The 21967-nt window shown below is 45.2% G+C and overlaps 1 protein-coding gene across 2 annotated transcripts in view; it reads left to right on the top strand.

The window, feature by feature from the left end:
- SLC35F4 (solute carrier family 35 member F4) overlaps nt 1–21967 on the top strand; it is a 118585-nt gene that overhangs the window by 59977 nt on the left and 36641 nt on the right. The window lies entirely within an intron of this gene.

The raw sequence follows: 21967 nt of genomic DNA, 5'->3' as shown, positions 1-21967 counted from the left end.
AGAGAAACACTGGGAAGAGCCTGGCTGCCAGAGCAGCCTGAGCACTGCGTGCAGGGGTGTCTTACATGCAGGAAAATCTGTCTCCAGGGCGTGTAAATATTGCTCAGGGTGTGCCCCTCCCTCACTGTGAAAAACGCCAATCACTTGGTTTTAAAGTTCTAAAAGTTTAATAGTAATAAAATGGTTATAAAAATTGTAATACAGTTAGAGTAATAATAATTTGGACAATTTGAATTAGGACAATATGAGACAATAGAGACAAAGAGTTACAGACAGTCTGGGTACCTTTTCTGGGCAGCACGAGCCCAAAAAAGGCCCCACGTTAACAGAGGATTAACCCTTAAAAGCAACAGCCTGTTGCATATTCATACACCTCATACATGATGCTTAAATTCCATTCAAATACAGGATTCTGTCTGGTCATCTCAACTTCTTCCTCTGAATCCTAACAGTGCCTTCGAGGCAGGAAGAAGTTGGTTTCTTCTGATTATGGAGCAATAAATTCTTTTTCTCTGAAAGATTCAGGTGTCCTGTGGCTGCTATCTCGCTGCAAGTCCTTTCTTTAAAAAAAAGTATCCTAAATAGCATAGTTTCTATTTTAACATTTTTTATAACCTAAAACTATATTTAACACACACTTAAGAGAATTAATACAGCATAACTTTCTAACACAACACATGTAATATTCATTTTAATATTTGCCAAAAGTCAATCATAAAATACGCATTTTCCACACCCACCAATTAATTCACATGGAAACACCTTTTGGGCTCAGCTGAGCTACATTTGTCAAACTTTACCAGCCTATTTGTTCATTTAAGGGCTCCAGTTTCCCACCTGGATTCTGCCCCCAAAATTCCCAGTGTGCCCATTGCACACATCCATTTCAGTGATAGCACAGCTGGAAATCCCTGCCCTGCTGCTGTTGGGAGCAGCTACATCCTGCCTGTGGGTGTGAGAGAATTAGCTCTAAATCTCATCATGCACACCTGGCGTGTAGCTTGGAGCACACAGGGATGCTGGAGCAGTCAGCAAAGCCTGGAAGTCCTGCTTGGTGGCAGATTTTGCACTGGTTGTGGTGGCCACTGGGAGCAGGACAGGAAGCAAAAGGCTTGAGCTGCAGTCAAGGCAGAGTTAGGTTATCTCTGCAGGGCAGTGAATCTCTCAAGCACGTTGTGAAGTCACTTCAGGAGGGTTTAAATTGCAGGTCAAGCTCACATCATCCTCCTGCAAGGCTGAGTGGATCCTCTGCCAGAGAAATGGATTGAGTGACCTCTGGAGGTGTCTTGTCAGCCCTGTTTCATCACTCAAAGCTGGAGTTTTGAAGAATAACTTTTTCCTTTGGGAGGGGGTCCAATTACATGAAATTAGATTGCAGGCATTGCCCTCAAGGCCCTTAAAGGCTTAGTCTGGTTGTGGACTGCAGCAAGGATGGGTCAGAAGAGAGGATTGTGAAGGGGGTTTAGTGGCTGAGCCTTTCAGCTCCATACTCTCAGCATTGGTGGCCACCACCAGGGATGTCCTGGAGAGCTGGCAGGCAGCAGAGGTGGGGTGAAATGTGTTTCTCCTCACTTTCATGGTGGTTTGTAGGATTTGAGGTCTCCTCTTGAAGCGAAATCTGTCACACTGGTATCATCACCATTGAAAAAATGTATCTCCCTAAAATGCTCATTTACTTTGGGGTTTTGGCCACATATCTCACACAGTGGGCTGAATTTATCTGCCACATAGCTTTGCTCAAGTCATCCCACTAAATATTTCCCCAGGGCTGGCTCTCAGCCTTCAGCAAGGCTGCTCTAGGTGAGTTGTACTTGTGTTGTTCCACTCTTTAGGTGTAAATCCAGCGTTTCTTACAAGTTCTGGCTCCCACAATCTGTGTCTGTGATCAGCCCCAGAGCCAGACAACTTCCATGCAGTATTTTTAGTGGTTAAGTGACCAGTGAAAAAGCCTAAATCTGGAAATAATTAAACTTCTACTTTAATTTTCAATGTCAGCTGAATACTCAAGGGAATTTCAACATGATGTATGAATAATTAACACTAGCAGTTTAAAGCAGCTTTCTGGCTAAGACTAAGCACTATGCAAAGGAAGTAAAATAAAAACACCCTTTAAAATTTCCTAAAGGGAAAAGGAAAGGGAAATAATCACTTAACCTCCTGAGACTCTGGTTGAGTCTGAAACTTCCATTTAAATTACTCTGTCAATAATTTAATATTTTAATTGCCACAAAATCATGGAATTCAGTTACAATTCCCAGAGCAAATTGTGGCTGTGTCCCCCCTGCTTGTGCTCCTCATGTCCTTTCATGATTATACATTTTAAGGGCAGTGGCCCAACATGTTGTATGTGTGCCTGAAAAAATCTGGTTTAAAAGTGAAACCACAGTTTAAAAAATTTCATTTAAAAGCTGAAAGTCATATCCAGCTTTCTGGAGGAGGAGTTTTGTCCCATTCTAGTATTTTTCTGAGCATGCATCACTTGCTTGTGTTGTGCCATAGGGATGAAATTGATACACTGGCAGGGAGAGAGTTGGAGCTGGTGCTGCAGCTTTCCATCTTTGCCTCTTGATTTTGTATGATTCAGGTCTTGATTCTGCTCTCACCAGAACTCCTACTTGTCTTCTGTGCTCGAGTTCCTTTTCAAGCAAAACAAAAAGCACAGTTCTGCATTAAATACGTCACCAGGAGATTGTACTGCTGTGCATGCTGATGATCATAAAGAAAATACTGAACAGATTTACTTTAACTCTCTGAAGAAATTCACTTCCAGGCTGAATGCCAGCATGAGAAATATTGGCTTAAAAAGGAGCAGTTTTGGAAGGTGATAAAGCCCTGGAAATAGGATGAAATTTCCAAATGCTCCAGAGCTATAACAAACAGCTTGTGGTAATAAAGAGCTGGCAAGGATAATCCCTGTTTGAGAAGAGATTCTGGAGGATGGAGCAAAATACAGTCACTTAATATCAGTTTAAAGTCTGGCCTTGTTTTTTTGTGAAGTCATAGAATAGTTTGTGTTCAAAGGGTTCTTAAAGAGCATCCCATTCCAACCCCCTGCCATGGGCAGGGCCACCTTCCTCTAGACCAGGATGCTCCAAAGGAGCAGAGTTCCTTACCTGTGTGGCCAGGTCATTCAAAGAGCTTCTTTTGATGGTGACTCACCTGGTTAATATCCATCAGAGTCAGTCTGCTCAGTGAAGAACAGCTCAGCCTATAAATCTCTTTTCTTTCTGTTGCTGCCTTTCAACGACAACATAATTCCATTTAATACATTCTGCTAACACTTGGTTAGTGCTCTAAACTGAGAGGAGATGGGCAAAAATGGATACAAATGCATCTTGGCAATGATTCAGCTGGATCTGAAGAGGAATATTAGAAGGGGACAGCGTGTGTGTGAAAAGCCTTACTGAAGGAGAGCCAGTGAAAATACACTGTTGTTGTGTAGCTGTGGTCAGGCAATCTGACAGCTCTGTGCTGCAAAAAGCAGGATAATTAGCACTTTTTCCTTCAAATAAGGGTCTTTTGGGTACCTTTGATTTCTCTCTCTCTCTGAATTTGTTCCTAGCTCTTAAAATATTGTTTTTAATTGCTCTTTTCTTTGCAATAATGAATAATTTAGGCTCATAACATGCAAGAAACGCTATTCTCCCAGACTGGTTTCAAATGTACTTTGCAAACCCAAACCCAACCACTTCATCAGGTGCTGAATTACAGCAATATGTCACTGCAGACTCTTCCTGCCTTCCTGCAAGTATATCCAGATACAAATATATCCAGTGTCTGCCCCAGAGCACGCTGTGGGAAGCTGACTTCATCCCAGCTCCATTTGGCACTGCCTGGAGATGCTGATCCATGACCTTGTGATGCCTCAAGTTTTAGCTTTTCTATTTCTCAGATTCTGTGCTGCTTTAGTGTGTAATTCTGAGCTTCATATTAGGACATAGTAAGATCTCTTCACAGAGTAGGGAGCCAAAACTATTCCTTCTCCAGCAGGGGACCAAGGGACAAATGATCCAAATCTCAGGCCCAAGAGCACAAACAAAGTGGGCTGAAGAGAGAAAAACAAGAAGGATGGGACTGCATGGGCTAAATTGGACAATTAACTCCAATATGCAAATGGAACAGAACTTATAAAAGTGTGAGACCAGTCATTCATTTTGTGACCATTTTGGTTCATCTTGGGTGCAGCCCTGGCTGGGCTCTTGTGCTGCCCAAGGTGGATCCACTGAGGCCTTTTAATAAATCCCTGCTTTATTCTTTAACTCCATCCAGCCTCTGTTCTAGGGCAGCCTTCCCAAGGCTTCACTTGCAGCCTGGAGAGCACCTTGTGCAAGCAGGAGGCAAGAAAAACAGGAGAGTGCAGCTCAAGTTGGAGGCACTGCAGGTTTCCAGGGCATTTGTGGTGCAGGAGGGGTGTTTGTGCTCCGAGGTGAGGTGTCCAGGTGTCCAGGAGCAGGGAAGTGCCAGCCTGAGTGGCACAAGAGGGAGCTATGGACTCTCCTGAGATGCTGCAGGGTTCCCCCAGGCATGGAAACACGTGTGGATGGGCAGGAGAAGGAGCCTGGGAGCCCAGGAGCCTCTGGAGAGGCAGGCCAGGCATCTGCTGTGCTTGCACTTCCAGGGTGGTTTTGCTACTGGTTAACCCTCAGTGATCTGGAGAGGAAGTTGGAAGGGAAAACATCTTCACTGGAGAATGCAGATAAAAAATAATAGATGGTTAACACCTAGGCTTGATGATTTAGAGGCTTTTTCCAACCTAAATGATTCTGTGCTTGTTCCTGAGTCTGATGCCATTGTGGAGATATGAGTTAGATGAATTATTGGGAATTACACCTGCTTTTCTAGTGTTGAGCTTCACTGCTTGTAACTTCTTGTTTATTTTGAGTAACACCTGGGCTGTAACTCCATGTCATAAAGAGGCAATCCTTTAAATTTTGCATTATGTGAAGCTCTGTAAGCATCAGCTCCATCAGCAGAACTTCCTGCAGGCTTCAGATCAGCTGCTGGGTGAGTCCAGGGCTATCACCAGTGCTTGGAACTCTGCAGATTCCCAGTTTCCATATTCCCTGTCTCAGCCTCATTTTCTGGATAATAGCACTGCTCACATCCTCAGGTGCCCTGGAGCTCTGCATCCCTTAACCATTGGTCCATTCCCTGCTCTGTGTGTTCCACTGTGCTTCTTCTCAAATATCCAGTGTATTTTCACTGGAACAAAATTGCTGCTTTCCTTCCCCCTCTCTTCTTTAAAGCTTTTTCAAACACCTCTTGCATTTTTGTCCTCATTCTTGCCTTTCACCCCAGTTCCTGGGTGGATACTACGTGCTATACTTGATCCAGTCTGAGCTATAAATAAGAAGCAGTTTGTTGGAAAGTAAAATTAGCAGGCCAGATTTTCAACCACGCTTCTAAATCTGTGCCCAGGCACCTCAGAGTGTGCCTGTCCTCGTTTCCTGAGGTGCTGGATCCTGTTGTTACCCTTGATTTCAGTGGGGATTGGTGATGCTCAGGACTCCTGGAAATCAGGTCACTTTCATATTTGGGTCCTGGGCATGGATGGAAGAGCCTGATCTCCACAAGTGTGTTGTCAGTGGAGGGATCAAGGCATGGACAGGTTGGAATTTTGTTCCAGGTCAGAGCCTCACCAAGCAGCAGAGTGAGGTGGGGGATTTGGGGAGGAGGTTCCTGTATGTAAGGGGTAACATGAAGTTCTCAATGGGTGACTGTGGAGTCACATCCCTGTGGTGACAAGTTGCAAGTTCTTGAATTCACAAATCACAAAATCCATCATTTCACTTTGAAATGTGGTCGCAGGCCGGAATTGTTACCCTGATCTGAACATTGCTGGAAGGGAATCATCTGCAGATCTGCTGCAGGAATGTTCTGGTGAGTTATGGCTGGAGGTAACCAAGATCTTTGTCTCCCTGTACTGTTCCTGATGGACCATTACATGCTGCCAGCTCCATCCCCCTGCAGTCATTGCAAGTGTTGCTGTCCATGGGAGTACAACAAGGATTCAGTCAGAAGCCTAAGTGAGATTTTTTTAAAATAAGAATCTGGAACTTAGGCAAATGGAAAAACACAGCTATGGGTACATCGTGGTGGCTCCTGGGTTAGTCTTCAGCTCCAATCAAATTGTCCAGCTGAGTGTGTAGCATTGAGTTAGCACACTAATGAGCACAACTAGAAATGCCCACACAGAGAATTCCTGGTCTTTGATTTTTGACAAGCAATGAACTGGTGGAAATCAGAGCAGGGAGAGTTTGGTTGTGCTCCTGAAAATGCACTCATCTGAGGGGTGCTGCTGTTTGTGTTTTAAGAGTGGGCATTACCTCAGTGATTAAGCTAATTGAAATCTCAATTTCCAGCCAGCACTGCACCAGTGCTAAGGGAAATACTTTAGAGGTGCAGATTTTCATATGGATTGTTTCCTGTTCCAGGGAGCTGCTCCCGTGCTGCAAAACAACCAAAGTACAGCTGGAAATGCTGTTGGAAGCAGCAGCTCTGTTATTTTCCTTCCTGGGGTGGAGGAACTCAAGAATGCCACCCAAACCACTGCTGCTGGCCCGGCTGGGGACACGGGGAGCATGTGCCACTCTGTCTCTGCTGTGGCCAGTGCCATGTGTTAAAGCTCAGAGGGACTGGGTTGGTCTGGGAACTGGTTGGTCTTGGTTTGGTAAGACAGGAGTCTGCTAAGGAAGGCAGGAGCCTCCCCTGAAATGGAGAATGTAAACCCTCCCCACCTTCCCAAATGGCTATAAATTTTAAATTACGGGGCTCTCAGGCAAAAAATATGGGAGCAGGAAATAACAGTTCTTTATTAGAGAAGAAAATAAAAAGATAAAATAAATAATGCAGTAAACCAAAACAGCACTGCCAGAGTCAGAACCCAACCTGACACCCTGTGGGTCAGGGTGCTGGCAGCAGAACCATTGGAATTGTGGCTCAGCCCTCCTGCAGTGTCAGGGGTGGTTCTGCTGGAGCAGGGATCCTGGAGAAAGGTGTAGTCATCCTCTGAAGCTCCAGTGGAGGAAGAGGCAGCTGCTGTTCCTCTGGGAAATCCAGTGCAGAAGCTGTGCTGGTGTTCCAGAATCTCCAGATTATATCCAGGCAGGAATGCTTGGCTCCTCCCTCTGGGCTCACATCTCCCAATGGGATGCTGTAGTTCTTATCAGCCATGCAGTGACATTCTATAGCTGCTATCAGCAGGTGTCTCCCCAGAGGGAGGAGTGGTTGTGGAAGAGATAAGGAAAGCAGCCCACTGAACAGAAGACCACAGCCATCCAGATGGCAAATAGAATACAAATTGCTTGGCAGTCCAGGACAGGAGCCCTGCCCGGTGCTTTCCAGCCTGGTTTTGAGCCCTCAGCACACGCTGCTGAGCACCAAAGGATGGATTGCTCAGCAGCTCTGCAGCCTGCCCTCCCCTTCATGCTTCCAAGGCTGCTGAGCCAGGCAGGTGTTGGGAAATGGGCCAGGAAACAATTAATCTTTGCTAGTTCAGGAATTTCTAGAAACACAGGAGGATGATCATCAAAGAGTGTGGCCCTTGTGGCAACTTTACCCATGCCCTGGCAGCTCGTGCAACAGAGCATCATCAAGGGAGGTGATGGATTTGTTCTGCTGGAGTCTCCTTATGGGTTCATCTTGCTCTGGGATAGGTTGGGAAAAAGGGCTCTGCAAGTGGAAGAAGTGGCCAAATCTCACCAGAGTGCTGACATCACTTTTGCCTTTCAATTTGCTTTGTGCTTTAGGGAAAAACCCCCACGTGTGGCTTGCCTGGGAGCAGAATAAGAGGGAGCTGCAGCTGGAGCTGGAAGGGAAGGAAAGACAGAAGAGGGGCCAGTTTGATGGATGCTTGTTGACACTGCAAAGAGAAATACTTGCTTTACCTGCCACCATGAAAAATAGTTCTGGGCTTTTGACTGTGTTTTTGGCAGCTGTGCTTTTGTAATTAAATTCTGCCCCTGGTTAGGAAGGCACAGGTAGAGGATGATTAAAAGCCTCAGAGGATGTGGCTGCTGCATTTCTCTGTTTACAGCTGTGTTACCCAGGGCTCTGCTCTACAAAACCTGAACATACACAGAGTATCAGGCAGAAAGAGTATCCAAAACAGGTTTTCTTTGTTAGCTCAAGAGCTTCCAACTTCTCCTTCTGAGCCTCCTGTGTGCTCCTATGCCAAGAGAAGTACTTGGCATCCTGTTCCACTGCTCTGAGCTCTGCTGGAGGAAGAGCAGCTGCCTCACTCTGCATTTCCCAAGCCCTCTCCCAACACAGCTTTTCCCTCTTTGGGAACAGTGTTTACACAGCTACTTCAAGCAAGCAGGGATTACAGAGAAAGGAGGTTAAAGCTGAATTTGGCTTATGGGGTTTCTGAAAGCTTCCTCTGTTGCCAGCCCCCTCCTGCTGCTCCTTCTGGGATCCTTCAGGGTGGATCTGGTCTGATGAGGATCAGGAGTTCCTGAGCCTGGAACTCAGGAGCTTGTGCTCCTCTGGAAGGAATGAGGGCTGTGTTTCTTTATCAATTTCCAAATTTAGTCCATGGGCTGTGCATGCTCAGCCATTTATTCTCTTGTTTTACAGCTCCCCTCTTACCCCAACAAAACCCTCACAAGGTCATTTGGGGATCAATTTCAAAACAACTTTCCTTTTCCCCATATCAGAGCCCAGCTGAGCATCACTCCTCAGTTCTGGGGTTACCTGATCCAGGCAAGGAAATCTCACACAGTTTAAGGCAAGATGCTGCACCTAGGTCAGAGCAATGCCCAGATTCTTCTATACTTTTACATATTGCTTTTGTCATCCAGGAGAGTCATGTTAAACACAATGGAGAGGGCAGGGGACAGGGGAACACATGGAACAGAGAAAGGATTGGTGAAAGAACAAGTGAAATGAAACCCTCTGCAACGTCCTTTTGCAGTAATTGATAAGTTAATGCTGAGTTGCTTCAAACCCCAGGAGAAGAGAGCTGGAGAAGCTCTCCTGGAACAGGATTCCTGAGAGCAGGGAAAACCATCCTGGGTGGTGTATCATGGAGTAAAACCAGCTCAAAATACCACTGGTGGGATAATCCCCGAGGGAAAACTGCTGTTCAAAACAGAGCATGGAGTGAGGGAGGTCCACCAGTTCCACTTGTAACAGAGCTGGAGCAGAACAGGGTGACTTGGAGATCCTCAGGGTAAGTTCATTGGGTATTCTGAATCATTAGAGCAGTTTTTGTGGCCACTGAATACAGACCTGAGTTGCTGGGTGAGCTGCAAGCTGGGGAGGTTCAGGTGAGCATGACACATGGAGATCTGTTTTTCCCTTTTTTCCTTTTTTTTTCCTTATTTCATGCTCTTGAAGTTTTGGTGGAGAGAATAAAAAGTGTGTTCAGTCTGACTGAGCCTGCCAGGAATCTGCATTTGTACCAAGTTCCTGCAGAGAGAGGCCTACAGGCATTTTACGTGCATGAAAAAACTAATGCAAGGTTTTCTTGCTGTCAGGACACATCTGTAGGGAGCAGAAGAGTCTGTGTGCTCTTCCAGGGCCTCTGCACCATATTCCTGCATTCCATTATCCCTGGAGTGCTCCTTTCTGACACCAGGGTGTAACCAGGTGGGGGTTGGTCCTTCTCCCACATAACAAGTGGCAGGACCAGAGGAAATGGCCTCAAATTGTCCCAAGGGATGTTTAGATTGGGTATTAGGAAAAAAATTCTTCACTGAAGGGGTGGTCAGGATTTGGAATAGGCTGCCCAGGGCAGCAGTGGAATCACCATCCCTGAAAATGTTCAAAATACATGCAAAGTCTGTGGACAGGGTTTAGTGGTGAGCACAGTGGTTCTGGGTTAATGGTTGGACTCCATGAGAGTTCTTATCCAACCCTAATGAATTTATTAAGTAATTTATTATTTCTGTTATTCTATGATTAATCATGATCCCCATGTCCCCCAGAGAGCACTTACTGGGAGGAGCCCTTTTGCGCACTGGATATCAAAAACATTTGATATCAAATATTTTGATATCAAATGTTGTGCTCTGACCTACTGCAAGGCTGGGGCAAAACATTGCCAGGCAGTCATCAGGGGAAAGAAGAAAGGTCTTTAAAAACCCTTTTCACTGACATGAATTTCAGGTGCTGAAAGATTTTGGAAAAAAGGCGCAACCCCTCCTTAAGTGTTTAGAAATAAGAGCTGAGTGAGCAGCTCTGTCCCACAGGCTGTGGAAAGTTGTGTTTCCCCTGCTGAATCTCTCAGGGGTGTGTATTTGGCCTGCTCTGGCCAAATAGTCTCTGATAATCCATGACAATCAGGTACTGTGAGCAGAGGGGCAGGGGATGTAAGGGAACCCCCCTGGGTGCCACATTAATTGTTGGGGACTGAGTCCTGAGAGCACAGCTCATAATGAGAGATGGACTTTTCAACAATTCCACAGAATCCTGCCACAGACTCTGATTTACCTCTGACAAGTTCAACCAGGGCCAGATCAATACTGTGCTCTGTGGCAGTAAATAGGCTTGATTTTAAGCATTGAGTAAGAATTTATTTCAGATTTAGGGTGGATTTTTAAAAGGGTAGAGTGCACTGGCCTTTAAAGGCTGTGGATGGCTGCTGGATCTTGCTGGTGCAGATCTCAGCTCCTGAAAAGCCTTGCTCAGGGAGCCAGTGAAAGCAGGGGTACATCACTCCCTCTGATGGCTCAGGTTTTAGTTTTTCTATTTTTCAGATTCTCTACTGCTTTACTGTGTACTTCTGAGCTTCATATTATGGGATGGCTGGCTCTCTTCACAGAGCAGGGAGACAAAACAATTCCTGCTCCAGCTGGGCACCAAGGACAAATGATCCAAATCTCAGCCCAAGAGCACAAACAACATGGACTGGAGAGAGAAAAACAAGCAGGGTGGGACTGCAGGGGCTAAAGCTGGAATTGGACAATGAACTGCAAGATGCAAATGGAGCAGAACTTATAAAAGTGAGAGACCCCGTGCCTGGTTGTGCATTTTGTGACCATTTTGGTTCATCTTGGTGCAGCCCTGGCTGGGCTCTTGTGCTGCCCAAGGTGGATCCATTGAGGCCTTTTAATAAATTCCTGCTTTATTCTTTAGCTCCATCCAGTCATTGTTCTAGGTCAGCCTTCACAAGGCATCTCCCCTGGGAACTGGGAGGAAGCAGGGAGCTTCTTACTGGGAGCAGTTTTACTTGGAACCACCTTGTTTGGAAGCACCACTCAGTTCTGGGAGTGCCCTGAACACCTGGGCAGACTTTTCATAAAAATACTTCCCATATCCACCAGGTAAAGCTGGTCTGACTGGGCTTCCACTGTCACTGTGGAGGTGTCCCTGCTTCCCCAGCCCAGGTGGGGATGGCTGTGGGGAGGGTGAGCTCTCCAAGTACCCCTGGAAGAGTTTTGTAGTGCATGGGGCTGCCAGTTCCTCTCTGGAGAAGAGACTTTTCAGGTACCCATAAAACCACATTACTAGGAGGTGTAACCATCCTCAAGAAATGCAGGATCTCTCCAGGAAAAGCCTGTTCCACTTTTATCACCCATTTTCTGGTAGAGTTTACAGAATGGGTTGGAATTAACTTTTTAAGACCATCCAATTCCAAACCCCTACCATGCCTGGGACACTTTCCACTGTCCCAAGGTGCTCTAAGCCCCATCCACCCTGGCCTTGGACACTTCCAGGGATCCAGGGGCAGCCACAGCTTCTCTGGGCACCCTGTGCCAGGGTCTCACCCTCCTCACAGGGAGGAATTTCTTCTTAAAATCCAGTTGAAGTGTCCTCTCCTCACTCAGCTTGCTGTGTGTGTTTAGAACAGAGCCCATGTCCCTCTCTCACACTGGCAAACCATCACCAGCCATGAGACAGTGCCTGAGTCCTGTCTGCTCTCATCACATTGAGTCCATCCAGACACTTGGGTAATTGACCCACGGAGAGTATGAGGAACCAGACTAATTATGGTGAATACTCAGCTTCAACATTTTCTTTGTGTCACGACTGTTTAATCCTCCCTTAATCCCCTAATGCTGCTCAGTGACTCTTCTTGTGTTATCTTTATTGTCTTGCTAATAAGATGTTGCACGTAGCAGAGATTTACACTGAAAGGTATTAAGGAGGATTATGTGAAGATTTGACAAGAAACATTCACAATTGGTTGGAGATTTCTGAGTACCCAAATTTTTAATTTCTATAACGCAAGAATTTTACTGTTTTTTCCAATAATTCACAGAGAATTTCTTCTGGAAAATTCAAAAAGTTGCTACTGTTCAGAAGAATTCTCTTGAACTGCAGCACTGATTATGTTCAGGCTGCTACTAGCTGTATTTATAATCTGGTTTTATTTGTTGTTTTTTTTCAAAAAGTGGATTTGAGGGGCAAAAAAAGAGGGAGAATTAAATTATGAAGGGCAAAAAAAGAGGGGGAATTAAACTCACATGAGTTCTCTCTCTGCTTGACACATGAGCATCCTCCCTACTGATGGACTTTGACACTCAGATCCCAAATTTCAGAGGACTCTGTGGGTGCTGGAAAATGTTTTGTGCTGAGCCTTTATAACCACAATTATTTGACCTCCAGCTCTAAGGCCTGGCTGTGGAGGAGCAGGGCTGATGTCTTGCAGCTGAGATTTTGGGCTCTTATTCCACCAGCAGTAAATTGATGTAGCTGGAATTTTGCAGGAGCAAAGGCACCTCTCAATTAGGTCAGCACCTAAAGTGGAAAATTAAAACACTTTTAAATAAAATAAGAGAAACCAAGGGGAGGTAGATTTTATGTTTAACTCTCAAGAGCTACTGGAAATTAATCTTACTGTAGGGCCTTAAACAGAACCAGCCACTGAATCAGGATTTGGTCACTTTTCCTTCAAAAGCTACAACTCTGCGTGTTCAGTGTCAGGCTGGGACACAGAGCTTGTGTCCTACCCTGTGAATCCCTGGTGCTCTGCCATAAAAGCCTTTCCCAAGACTTCACATTTCCCTCAGGAATCTTCTGTAATTGTCTGGTGCTGGTGGGTGTGAGGCTGTTTTGACTTTCAGGTATCCATTCCTTCCAAAGAAGACACACAAATAATGAATAATAAATGGTACTTGCTGACAGCTTTTCTAACATTTCCTTAACAGTGGTCTTGCATTCCCTGTTCTGCAGAGATTGGAAAACACCACCTGCAGTGATTTGAATGCAGTGGTGGGATGCTTCTCTGGGAATTCTACAGAACATTCTAACACCCATTCTGAGCTCTCAGCAGGCTCCCTTCACCCTAGTTTTCCTTGTCAGCCCAGCTAATAATAGCTGGTCTTTATTATTAGCACCTCTTTGTTATTAGCTCCATGAATAGAGGTTGAGTCACAGAGTCACTGAGTGATTTAGGTTGGAAAATACCTCCAAGATCCTCCAGTCCAGCTGCTCCCCCAGCACTGCCAGCCCACCACCAGCCCCTGTCCCCAAGTGCCACATCCACATGGCTTTGAAATCCCTCCAGGGATGGAGACTCCACCGATTCCCTGAGCAGCCTGTTGCCATGGCTGACTTTTGGAAAATGGACCTGCTCTGCCCCCCTGCCCTGAGCTCTTCAACTCCATCCATCCCAGGCAGCCTGGTCTGAAAATCTTCCAGCACTGGGAATTTTCTGCCTGACATCACCTCATGGAGTGCTTCACTGTGCTCCTTGTGGAACAGTTGACCTGCTGTCCCACTGAACTTCCCATTAATGCAGTCAAAGCCTCCTGGTCCTGGCCTTGTCTGCATGGATATGCCCAATGAATCCTTTCTTTTGGGCAGGAAAATGCACACGAGGATGGCTGGAACCAGATGATCTTTAAGGTCCCTTTCAGCCCAAGCTGTTCTTTGATTTTCTGTCTCCTCTCTGTCTTGTTGAAGTTGTTTAACCCCACACACACATGTGGGGGTTTTTTTAAGCCTTCTGAATGCTCTCATCCATTTTCGCATCTTTGCTGAAGCTTCAGGTCCTGCTTCAAAAGCTCTGGGAATTCTGCACCCAGCCTTTAAAATCAGAAGGGCTGGGAAATGGAATGCAGCACCACTAACATGGTGACAAACTTCATCTTATGGTGTAATTTTCCTTAATAATTATTTATATTTCTTCATCCCAGAAACTTTCTGATGCCATGTGGAGTGGTAGGGGTTGCAGTGTTGGATAATGAAAGTTCCTATCCCTACCACAGAACCTGCCTAGACAGGAACGTGCTGGTGGCTAAATTTTGGGACTGGCCAGCCCTGGATTTCTAGCCTGCTATGCAATTCTGATTTATGGTATTGCAAGAAGCCCTAAGCCATCTCATTAACTGCTGGCTACCCAAAACACAGCAAATATGAGGAGTGATTTACTGCCACACTGACATGCTCTACAGTCACGATGACAAGCACAAAATGGAAGTTTTCTCAACTCAAATGCTCTCTTGTGGTAAAGAAGAGGCACTTCATAATTGCAGAACCAGAAAATGGAGACAGCTTATTTCACTCCTGGCAGCTTTGTTAATAAAACATTGGGAAGGCAAATAATTACCTGACATGCAATTACATCCAAGCTGTTTTCCTTGGGAAAAAAAAACACAATAGAAGTGTTGGGCGTCTGATTTTATTATCCTGTCTGGAAAGGCTGCATTGGATATTTGGAATGGATACTCGATTTATGCTTTGTTGTTGAACAGACTGAGTGCTGCTTGTCTACTTGGGCTGTGTTTTACTGCCAGGGAGTTTCAGAGTGGCCAGGGTGAAGTAGGAACCTTTCTCCTAAACTCTTAAACGTGGAAAGAGTTTGAAATGCAGGTTGGGGAATGTCCAGATTTTGAGTTTTTCAGAAGCTCGTGGCCTTACCCTGTTGCCAGCACTGCTTCTCAAATGATCAGATCACAGAACCAGAGAATGGGTTAGATTGGAAGGAACCTTAGAGGTCACCAAAATCCTCCCACCTCCAGCAGGAGGGGTGGGTTGTGGGGAGCCTGGTGAGCTTTGCTTTCTCAAACGAGGTCTGTGCATGCTCCAGGTGAGATTTCTGTGTGCTCCCCATGAGTTTCTTGCTCTTCACGATTCCTGGTGAAGAGGAAGAAACTCATGGGGAGTTCACGACTTCACTACCCCTAATTTCAGTTTAGGGGCTGTGGGTAAAGCCCCTAAGCTGAAATTCATGATGGGGTACTAAACACATTTTGTCTTGGTGTTTCAGGATTAGGATTCATCCAGCCTGGCAGAGCCTCTGAGGCCAGTTACAGTGTGTGCATAAAAAAAGTCCCTCTTGAAAGAAAAATTTCCTTTGTTGTTTTTCATCGAGCTAGTTTCCTTTCCTTCTGATTCTTCTGTAAATATGAATGAGTTTCTAGTGCTGGAGGTAACTGTTCAATATTTTTGTCAACCTGAAATTATCACAGAATGGTTTGGGTTGGAAGGGACATTAAAATTCACCTCGTTCCAACCCCCTGCCATGGGCAGGGACACCTTCCACTATCACAGGTTGCTTGGGGTACATCCATATTTTTTTCCTTGCAAAATATTGAAGATGCATCAAAGTTGATACATTTGCTGTTTCCATGAAACACTGCATGACTTTTATTAAAATTGAAGAATTGCTCTCCATGCCCACAATTAATATTTTTCCTTCCTTTAATTGCATTAAGAGTTTAATATTTCTTGCTGTATGATATTTCCATATTCCAGCAGAATAAAAAGCCTAAGAAGCTGCTTTTCCAGCTCTGGAGACATCATCATGTACTTGCTGATCCTTGTGGGTGGGTGGTTTATGTTTCAAAATTTGCATGATTAAGGAAAACCTGAGGTTTATTTTAATTGAAAATTTAATCCTTGTGCTTCCCGGGAACACTCTGGTTGTCAGGTCTATAAAATCACTTAGTAAATAAAAATCTTCCCAAAAGCACCGTAGCAGAAGATGTTGCTGCTTCCAAGTCAGTTGAGTGCTTGTGGAGGGAGGGGGTGGGGGAATCAGATGTTTTTGGGTTTCAGGTGCATCTTCTTAGGCCCAGAGGAAGAGGGGAAGGAGCTGGGACTTCCATTAGGCTGAGACACCAACATGTGATGTGGTTGGTGCAGTTGAAGATGTCTCTGCTCATTGCAGAAGGCTGAATTAAATGAGATTTAAAGGTCCCTCCCAACCCAAACCATTCTGTGACAGAGGACCTGGCCACTGGTACTGATACATTAGGATTTTAGCTTTTATGTTGTTTGAATTCTGTACTGCATTACTCTAAACTCCACATGAAGTGTTAGTTACTGTTTTTCACATTTTGGTCGGACAAAACAATCCCTCTAGGCCTGAAATACAAGGACACCCTCCAGCCTCAGGCCCCAGAAGTGTAAATAAAAGTAAATTTGGCAGGGGAAGCAAACTGGGGGTGTATGACTTCATTACCTGAAGCTGTACTTGGAGGATTAACCCCTGATGTGTAAATGGATCAAACTTAAAAATTGTCTGAAAAACTCGTGACCACTGCCCAGCTTGGGTGTAGCCCCTCAGAGGATCTGGCTGCCCAAGGTGTGCCTATTGAAGCCTTCAATAAATACCCACTTTATTCTCTTAATCTTGTCTAGCCTCCTTTCTAGGTGCCTTCTACTCCAAGGCATCAGTAGCCAAGGGACCACTGGCTGTGGGTGGTTGTTGGAATCCAAAATGCAAGGAAAACTCTCAGAAATTTGGGCCTGTAAGCCAAAGCTTAGAATTAAACACAGGATTTGGTCTGAGACCTTGGAAGAGGCTTCCAAACTTAGATGCTGGAAGTGAGAATGTGGATTTATAGTTTAAAGCAGAGACACATTCATTAAGAGGAGGAAAGTTTAGAGTTTTAGAGTTTAAGATATAGAAAAAATAAAAATAGTTACAAAGGTAAACAAGGAGTTTAGAATGCAGCACTGTAGGTTTGTGTGCCATAACGTGATTGGCTTAGAAAGCTTACAGTGTAGCATGAGTTCTTAAGACAAAATATTTAAGGATTGGGTCAAAAACATAAATATCCTTGTTGGCAGTGTTTTATTGGTTAATAAATCCTTAAAAGGTCTTGTAACTTAGGGTCTTGTGACCTTCTGAACCATGCAGTGAAGATGTGAGCTGAGCTCACCCTTCCTGCCCATGTAGGAGATAAGAAAATAAATCACATCATCTAAAAAACTCAGAGGTCCCATCTGTAATTCCTTCAAAATTCCTTCCAAAATCCCCATAGGTGGTCTGAGTGTTTTGGACTGGTTTCAGTGGTGTGGAAGCTGCTGTCCCCAGCACCCCTGCACATCTTCACATTGTCAGCTTGAAGTGGATGTTTAGCTGGTGCTGTTTATGTTATTTCCAGGACTTGCCTGCTAGGGAAGGCTAAAAATAGATCACATTGTGTTTTTCTGTTACAAAATCAGGGTATTAAAGAGTGAGTTCTTGGGCTCATTCACTGAAAATAGCAACTCATGTTAATGTCAGCCAGAGATCAGTGTACAAACATGCAACCCCCAAGGGCATTAAAATGGCTTCAGGTTTAGTAGGTATTCCTTGCAGTCATTAGGTGAGATTTTAGAGAGTTACTCTACTTCTTGGCATTTGCAAAATACAGGAAATTCTGGTTAAAGTCCAGTTTTGCCTCAATGAACAAAACATAAAACATATGATAATGTAGAGTGCCTTCAATGTGAACATTCTCCATTAATTGACACCTGCTTATGAGGGGTCACTTTTGGATCTGGTTTAGCATCTTTGGTGCCATGATTGTGGCACACCCTGGTGGGGCAGGAGAACCCTCCCCTGCCTGGCAATCAAATGCTTTGCTGATATTCTCAATGCTGAGCAGGGATATCCAAGAGTTTTTAAGCCAGTGAGAGTTCAGACAAAGGACTTGAGAGTTTGATTCTTTAAAATCCATATAACATGACTGGGCACAACAGAGAGGTGAAGGGTTCTTTTCTCTGCGAGCCTTGGAAGTTGTTTTGGATTGAGTTGTTCAAGAAGCATTTGCTGCATGTTTCTGATTTTGTTAGAAGCAAGTAAAAGTTCAAACTGAAGTCTTGACTTCACTGTACATAAAAATTCCTTTGTAGGATACATCTGTTTTGATCTCAGTTTGACTGTTTGTCTCTTCTGCATCTTGCATCTAATTTGTATTCCAGAGGGATAAAATGAACTTGATAATGGCCTTTTAGCTTGTCATCTTAAAACACAGGCTCAGCCTGGAAGAGCCAATAAAAGTCTTGTTTATGAGAGTCTTACAGTCTAGTGATTGGGAATGGACTGATCTGCTGGCTGCAGGGACATATGCAAAGTGGATTTTAGATGGATCTTGCAGCTAGAGGTGTTCAAAACTAGCAAACAGCACAGTTTTGGATCTGAGCGCTACTCTAAAATCAGTTAAAGTCAAAGGAACACTTTCATGTCTTTATCAGGCATTCTCACTCTGTGCTTCCCATGGGGAGCATCTGCCCTTCCCAGGGTATCTAAAAGCCATATGAGCAGGTGGGAGCAAGTCACATTACTGCCATCACAGCCAGGGGGGAGAAGTGGGTGCCTTCAGAGTTACTAATACCAGGTTATAAAACACCTGTAAGAGAGGAGGCTGTGAGTTGTCTCCTAACCCTACCACTTTCTCACCACTCACTTCATAAAGATGTTGGTATAGCTGGTTCAAACTTTGGCACCCAAAGTCCAATGAGATGGATCCCATTATCAACATGGAAATTCATTGTTCCAGGTCCTTATGCATCTGTTTTCCTTTAGCTGTGATGATCTGCCCTCCTTGGGTATGTTACACCACACCTGTCATCCTCTCTGGATCAGAAAACCTATGATTGCCTGGAGCTCAACTCCAGCTGTGATTGCAGCTTCAGTGAGAAGAGTAAATAACCTTTACTTGTGCAGCAGGTCCCTGAAATATGTATGAGTAGTAACTCATGCCAGCAGAGTGGGGTAAGCCAAGGAGCAGAGTGAGTTTGGACAGCATCAGCCCCTCTGTGGTGGCAGCGTGCAAGGCTCATTAGTGGATGTGATTCAGCACTCCCCAGCCCTGACTCTGCTGCCAGGGCTGGTTTGCTGTCTGGTTAGTGAGTCAGCAAGCTTGCAGCTTCACCCTGCCCTCGTCTGGATGAATATTTACTGAGCCCAGGGACACAGAGTGCTGCAGGGAGGGTGGGGAGAAGCAGACGGGGTCTGGCATGAGGAATCTGTGCTGAGACATGCTATGGTGGGCTCAGTGTTGGCCAATTCACGCCTTATTCACTGATTTCCTTTCCTAATAGTGCTGGTGCTGGTCTGTTTCCAGAGTTTAGTGAGTGCCCCATCAGGTGTGGAGGGTGCAAGCCTGCAGCCTGGGTTATCTTTTACACTGCTGTGATTGTGATTCACACTGCAGGCTTCCTTGACAAATAGGGAATCCTGAGGGAGAGTAATTTGGTATGTAGATTGATGATAGAATAATTTAGATTGGAAAACACTTCTGAGATCATTGAGTCCAACCATTCCCCCAGCAGTGCCAAGCTCATCACTAACCCATGTCCCCAGGTGTCAGAGCCACACATCTTTCAAATTCCTCCAGGGATGGGGACTCAATCATTGTCCTGGGCAGCCTGGTCCGGGGCTTGACAAGTCTTTCCATGAAGAAATCTGCCTCCCTAATATCCAATCTAAACCTCCCCTGGCTTAACTTGAGGTCATCCCCTCTTGTCCCGTCTCTTATTCCCTGGGAACAAAACCCAGCCTCCCCTGGCTGCACCCTCCTGTCAGGGAATTGTGCAGAGCCAGAAGGTGCCCCCTGAGCCTCCTTTTCTCCAGACTGTTCTCCCCCAACTCCCTCAGCTGCTTCTCCTCAGACTTGTGCTGTTATTATTTATTGTTTATTATGAGGAGCATCACCCTGAGAATAAGAAAACTTAAAACATGTTCCAGGCTGAAAGCACAGAACTTGAAGCAAACAAGAACATATGAAGAACTGCTGTAAAGGTACCTGGAAACTTAGTTTGGTCTCGAATTTTGGAGGGAAACCCCCATATTTTTCCACTCTGGTGCCTTGCATGAACTTGAGGTGAGTGAGGTGGCACAAGCCTGTGGATTTTATGTTGACTTGTAGTATGGCAGTAGTTACTTGGAGTAACTGTTCTGCCATCCTGGTAAGTCAGTTATCACATTTAACTTGTGGATGTATTGGAGAGAGGGACAGAGCTTCCTCCTCTCTGTTCCACTCCATATTATTTTACTCTTTTCTTCAGCACATGTAGAGCAGAGATGGAGAGCACAGAGGAAGGAGCAGAAATGTAGGAGCAGATATAGATGGCCAAAGCTCACTCTTGTGTGGCCTGAGAACTGATGCTTACCAAACTGCAATCTTTGATGGAAGTTCTAAGTACCAATTCCACATAGTTTTAAGCAGTTTTGTATCTTCTTTATTTCTTGTGCAACTGTTTTAGGAAGCAGAGATGGCTGGGGGGAGGTCCTGAAAGATTGCTTTGAGGAGCTGAATTTGGCTTCTGACTTAGCGTTGAAACAATGGCTGATTCTCCTTGGAATAAAAAAAGGCAGCAACTCTTAGATTCAGTCACGTTCTGTTGTTAGTGCTGAAATTGTCTGGAAGAAATGTCTGGAATTGCCTGACATTGTCTCATGCATTTCATCCTCACCATTGTTAAGGTTCATTAATGATTCCATTATAAACCCCTATTTGCAGAAATGGCTTTCTAAAAGCAATCTCTGTGTTATATTATTATGTTGTTTATATTATATAAATGCTCAAGGACTAGACATGTATTAATAGGGAGCCTTGTGATTGTGGAGCCAGCAATTACTTGACTGGTGATTACTCCATCACAAACTCTGCTGACTCTCAGCACTTCGGACAGGAGAATAAAATTCCCTCTGCAAATTGGGAAGATAATTTCCTTTGGAATGGTGGTTGTTACACAGTGCTGGAAATCCTCTGAATGCAGATAAGCAGTTAAAGCCAGTTAGCTCAAGGCAGTGCAGTTGATGTTTTGGAATAGACTGTCATGGTGGAGAGCCTTGTGAGTCACCAGGGATATAATGAAGATGCTAAAGGAGATCTCCAAGCCTTTCAGAGAACAGGATATGCTGGGTGACAAACCAGACAGCTGCAACCATTTCTCTGCCCTGTACTCCTTCCATGGTGTGTCCCACTGGGTGGGATGGCTGTGGGAGTGGGATGAGGTACTTTGTCCCTCTTTCCCCATAGGGTGGGATGGCTGTGGGAGTGGGATGAGGTACTTTGTCCCTCTTTCCCCATAGGGTGGGATGGCTCTGGGAGTGGGATGAGGTACTTTGTCCCTCCTTTCCATAGGGTGGGATGGCTGTGGGAGTGGGATGAGGTACTTTGTCCCTCCTTTCCATAGGGTGGGATGGCTCTGGGAGTGGGATGAGGTACTTTGTCCCTCCTTTCCATAGGGTGGGATGGCTCTGGGAGTGGGATGAGGTACTTTGTCCCTCCTTTCCATAGGGTGGGATGGCTCTGGGAGTGGGATGAGGTACTTTGTCCCTCCTTTCCATAGGGTGGGATGGCTGTGGGAGTGGGATGAGGTACTTTGTCCCTCCTTTCCATAGGGTTAATCACTGTCTCTTGCCTACTGTGTCACTGTGCCCCAAGAGGAAAATGAGGCTACTCAGTCCCCAAAGAGGGACAAGAGAGCAGCTTTACAGGAATGTTCAGGGCAAGATCAAGGGATCATGTCCTGGTGGGTTGCTCCAAAGACCCAAGAATCCCCTCCTACCCCTCTGGGTACAGAGGAGTCACAGGCTGCCTCTTCCATGAGGATGCCACAGGACAGTTCTCCCCATGTGCCATCCTCTGCTGTGGCTGCATCCTGAGGATGATTCCAGCTGGGACTCTTCTTCCTTCCCTCTCCTCCCTGAGGGTTAGGGAAGGGACCAGTCCTTGCACACACACCCCAACCACAACACATTATTGTCTAAATCCTGTGAGATTCCAGCATGGTGCTTGAGGAAGCCCAAGATGGAGAATTCTAACCCAGCTATTCTTCATCCTTTTCAAACCAC

This window comes from Agelaius tricolor, unplaced genomic scaffold, assembly GCF_023055355.1.
Source record: "Agelaius tricolor isolate 1412-34295 unplaced genomic scaffold, bAgeTri1.0.p SCAF_5, whole genome shotgun sequence".
NCBI classification, from domain to species: domain Eukaryota; kingdom Metazoa; phylum Chordata; class Aves; order Passeriformes; family Icteridae; genus Agelaius; species Agelaius tricolor.
Note: the sequence above shows the minus strand (reverse complement) of the source record. Positions and strands in the feature narration are given on the sequence as shown.